We start from the raw sequence: 5,751 nt of genomic DNA, 5'->3' as shown, positions 1-5,751 counted from the left end.
TTTCATATCTCCCAAACCAGAAATGCTATCAAGGTGACTCTTATGGGAAAAGAAATATCTTGAAGTCTACTTTCACCCAGAATTTTACCAGAATTTTTGGTTGCCTAGAGGTTGGAGGCATAGGCCATAGAAGACAGACTGCTCTGGAAGACTGAAAGCAGGAAACAAGAGAAAGAGAACCCAGACTATTTATTTCCTTATCCCTTATACCTTAAACCTTCAATATAAATGAAATTGTGAGCATAACCCACAAATTCATTGCACTCATTACAAAGATCCAACTCAACCATTATCATTAGGACAAACTACTCAAACATGAAATACAAGCTCGTTGCTAATCGTTCCTTCTAGCTACTTGGTAGGCATTCTTAAGGGAAACTTCTTAACTTGGCTTTGGAAATTTGAATAGAGGTGAGACTAGAAAGTTTGCAAGAGATCAAGAACTACAACTCAAGGAGATAAGAAAGTATAGCTCAAAGGAAGCTATCAAGGAGGGGAGGCAATAGGACAAGGATTGGAAATATTCAATTCAATGAGTCAAGGAGGTGGAGAAATAGTTTTATAGTAAAATAGGTTTTTAGAAACGACCAATGCTAACTAGGCTTGCGTCCTACAGTCAATATTGCTCTAATACCACTTTGTAGCACCTAGTTTTAAAGACAAAACCAGATACACACTATATGTGAGCCCAGGAAGTCAAATCTCACATATAGCCACAAATAAGGGTAATATCAAGAGACAATACTTATTACATGATGTATTAGTAAAAGAAAAGTACCCTCAGAGTATAGACAGCGGAAAGTTGACTCCGATCTTTTGGCGAAGACTCCAAATCCACAGGGACGACTGACTAGTTGACCACAAGCCTAACTCCTCCAAACCAGCAATCTAGTACCCATCCGGGATTTTTATCCAATGTATAGAAAAATAAAGCAAGTGTAAGTACATGTCGTACTTAACAACTATATCATGGGGTTCATGAGGCTCAAAAGGGCTGACACTGGTTTACTGCAATTAGCTTTAATAGGTCATCTTTTTAAACAATTGAGTAGCAAAGGATTTATCATTCCCATAAACACATGACCGGGTAAACATGATAATGTATAGCATAAACAATTAATCATTAGAACCATAATCTATTAGTGATCATCTCTATTCCATAAGGGTCCAAGGCCGCTTGTGTCCGTGAGCACGACTGTTATAACAGTTTTATACTCTGCAGAGTTTGTACACGTTCACTGTGAGTTGTGATTTACCCTTTCGCCCAGGGTGATCAGCCCCTTGACCCACTACCAAGGAAGGTCGGCAGGGTTCACTATGAAGCCTTTCAAAGGATTTTGTCTAACAAGTTAGGGCCGCTAGGCGTATGTGGCCCCTCTCTAGGAGTGGCATGTGTGGGCATCGTAGCACGGTACACACTTCCCAGCAGCAAAGGAAACATACCCTGCGCCTTAAAGGTAACCACTAACAAGCTAGAAAAGATCCTCATACTGAGCTAAAGCCAGAGCCATATAGCCCTCACAGCTGTACTGTAAGTCCCGGATGATCGCTTACAGATAAGTCCTTAGGGAGAGGAATCTGAAGCATATAGACACTCCAGCCCCCTGTTTCCATGTTACTAAAAAGTCATGTTTTAATGTTTATTGCATATACCATTAGTCAAGTTACAAGATCATGGTTTTGATTAAGCACTAGCAAAAACTACCCAATGCAATATCCTAAAGGTTTCAAGGTGCAAGATATCAAATATCTAGGATATCCTTAATGGTAACAAGGGAGACACATGCAATATGAATTTAGTGATTAAATGTGAATAGGTAACAAGGATGGTCCCATGCTATACTTGCCTTAACTTGCTTTTCCCCCAAAGCAATACGCTCAAAAGCCTTTAGTATTCAACTTTCAATCTTCTGCTTCCAATTCTCAGCTTCTAGTCTTTAGAGAACAGCTTCTTAATCACCATATAAACCTCACCGATTGACTGAACCATATATCACCACACAAACATCCATACATGGCATACAAACAAGACTATATGAGAACAGTACACCAACCAATAAAATAAGCAAAACGACGTATCGCTACGAACACACAAACGCAAAAGACACGCTATATGCGATTCAACGAAAAAGCGACTATCGAAGGATTTTCGGTGCAACGGACAATAAAACCTATCCATTTAACTTATTTTAACTGTAGAAACACATGTGAATATTTTCATTAATCAACTTGATTCATTGCTTAAGAAAGAGCATAGTATAAAACCTATATTGACTTTATATTCCAAAAACGATGCAAATGATAGTATTAATACAATTAACTTTTTAACTGCCAAAACACATTTGAGTAACATGAGAACCACTAACGCCACTGCGTCGAACATGCCAAAACAAAAGTAACGCGACAAGAACGGCTCGATGCTACGGTTATGAGATGCAAGAGACACTAAGAAAGGAGCTACGGTTCAAAGAAAACCACTATCAAAAGATTTATATTATATTATAAAAGAAACAACTATGAGCTTGTTTTAGATTAGCTAAGAAAAACTATATCAGCAATATTGATTTAGATTAATCACAACATATTTAGTTTTAAAAGTTGAGTTAAAGCTAATCATGTATTATTTATAAATGTTATCACATAACAATTAAACTTTACCTTCGCAAAGGAATTAAGCATGTGACTGCATCTACTCATACTTATCACATATGTATCTTGTTCAGCTAATCAAATTATATTCTAGAAACACTTTTAAGTTAACAATTAATCATATTAACTTTTAGGTATAAATCATCAAAGTTAAGCACCTATATTGCTTTTAATTCCAACATGTGTGCAAATATACTAATCAAATTAATATTTAGCTATATATGGAAAACATGTGACATGAAAAACATTGCCCCTAACATATAGTTCACGTCAGCATGAACCAAATGCAACTTAAACAGTGCAAAACGAAATTAGAACTTAAATTGCTTTTAATACGAAAAATGGTGTGGGCAATAATATTAACCAATTAAGATTTATGTTGAAAACCATAAACATGGACATGGTGCATAGCATACAACGTCATGAAACAAACGCGGATGGAAAGCGTAATTAAAATCTAGATTGATTTTAGTTAAAAGGCCTAGCACTGGTTTGCAGAGTTGGTCTTATGGAGTGTCTGTCTGCTCCAACGCTCCCCATTAAAGGTAATGTTCATTTATCTATCTATACATGGTTCTGACAGTACCTTACGCGTACTATACGTTGATAAATACTGCTAGTACATGGCTTTATATATGATAGTACCTAAACATTAGTGATATATATAATTATATATCAGAAAGTTCCAGCTATATATCAGGTGTATAAATATTGTAATGTAGCATCCCAAAGTCAGAGATTTGGGAAAATCTTATGATTGTTATTGATGACGAATCATCATTAACACGTATCAAACGTTGCAATGCAACTAGCGCAATTGAAACGGAATTAAAAACCTAAATCGATTTTTCTTAAACACCGATTAATTAATTATAGCGCAATTAATATTTTAATAAAATAAATTCATAAACATGTGACATATAAACTAATAACCCTACTGTGTAGATCTCGACGACACGAAACTAATGCAACTGAAACGAACTGAAACGGATTTAAAATAAATAAACTTCGATTATTTAACAACTGGTGGCAAACTCGTAAATAACTCGTCTTCTACCTTGGTTATTCACGTACAGACCATGTGCATGGAAGGCTGCTGCCGTGCTGCTCTAGGGAAGGAAGGGGCTCAGCCTCGGCCTGCCAGCCAGTCGGCAGCGCAGCAGCGGTGCTGGGGCCCACGGCAGCGGCGCGCTGGACCGGAGCCGGCTCAGCCGGTGGCTGCCGGCCACTACAGGCACGACCTGCTGCCGGCACGGTGGAGCACGTGACCGGAGGGGCTGGGGGTGCGGGGAAGGGGAGCAGCTCGCCTGACCGAGTCGACTCGAGGCGCACGGGTGAGGGCCAGGGGCGGCGGCGCCAGGCCCTAGGCGAGGAGGGCCGCGGCCATGGCCGGAGATGGCCTGAAACAGAGAAAGCCATGGTGAAGCTCGCCGGAAAACATCAATGGAAAAGGAAAAATAAAGGGGAAACGATCAAACGGTGATGGATTCGACAAAACAGATATACTACGGTGTAGAGAACGACGAGATCTACCTTGTAGCGATGGTGGTTGATGCCGGAACGCGATGGTTTGGCCGGAAAAGCTCGCCGAAGAGTTCGCCGGAAACCTAGCTGTGCCAAACTTCGGCGTCCGATCTACGGCGATAGGATTGGCGGCTCGTGAAACGGGTTGTACTTTCAGAATCAGCGCGTCGAGCTCTACGCCGGCATATATATATAAGCAGGGTTTGGAGATTTTAGAAATCCGAGATATTTTAGGAAATAATTGATTTTCGGAATTAAAATAATTTTAGAAAATCAGAAATTACTATTTAGGCTCCGAAAAATATCTCTGAGCTCCGAAAAATACTAGAAAAATTCCTGGAGATAGATGAAAGAATAAGGAACACTACCAAAGTGGTTTTAGCTCCCGAAAAAACTTTTAGATTGATTGAGAAAAAAGACAAGGCTCCAAAAAATAGGAATTGAATCCCGAAAAAGGTCGAAAAGATTCCCGGGAAGAAAGGCATCGTTCTAACGCGTCTTAAAACCTTTTCCAAGCCTTTGGATTTTGAAAACAAGGCATCTTATCTAACTTTTATTTTTGCAAGTTTTCAAATTCTTTTTAAACCACTACTTGAAAGCAATATTTTAAAGATTGAGATTTGAATTTATTTTCCAAACCACTCATCACAAAAGTATCGATGCAACGGCATGTATGCGCAAACATGTTGCTTCCCTTATGTTGGATTTTAATTTAAAGAAAATTTTCTTTTACCTATGTTTTTATGAACACAAAACAATTAACAGAAATCATTTTACTCTTTTTAGAAAGTAGCTAATTTTAGGGTGTTACAACTAAGGGTAAGGCTTCCTAGTGGCTTTTCGGGGGCTTGACGAACACTCGATGATTTGACGGACACTCCATCAATCGGGCAATAGAACCTATGCTCTTGGGAGATCCTACGTTCAAGCTTAGATTTGTGGAGTTTTGCATCAAGCATGTTGTTGACACTAGATATGGCAAACAGATAAATCCATAAGCGCATGGATGTCAATGTAGCTTTCACCCGGGAGTATTCCAAGGTATCGTATTTCGACGGAGAATGCGAAGTGAACTAGACTAAGAACTAAGTTTATCCAAGGATAGAACAAGGGTAACATAATAGGTAGAGAGGATATATGTGGTTTCTCTAAACTAAGGCAAGACTAAGAAATACTATATCACGATTGTTTACTTCAGGGCATAGACCGCCTAGCAACTAGGAGGGATAATAAGACAAGGTCTACCATGAGCCCTATGATTTAATAATTAGACCTATCGTGGTGGAATATAGAGGATGAATAGGGCTGTCACCACCTGCCACCTACCACAATCTATCCGGAGGCCTAGCCACAAACATAGGTAAGTTATAGCCTAAGCACCACGCTTAATCTATAAACTCACAACTCTAATCCTAGCTAACAGATCAGAGCACCCAAACCAAGCGGTGAAACTAGTAAACACAATAATATAAATAATACTTAAGTAATGCAAAAGAGTAGAGTTACCACAGAGAAGATGCCTGACTTCACTCGAAGAAGAGCTTCATCCATCGAAGCACAAGTGGAGAGGATGCCGAC

This window comes from Miscanthus floridulus, chromosome 17 (genome assembly GCF_019320115.1).
Source record: "Miscanthus floridulus cultivar M001 chromosome 17, ASM1932011v1, whole genome shotgun sequence".
In the NCBI taxonomy this organism is placed as follows: Eukaryota; Viridiplantae; Streptophyta; class Magnoliopsida; order Poales; family Poaceae; genus Miscanthus; species Miscanthus floridulus.
This window is presented reverse-complemented; position numbering follows the sequence as displayed.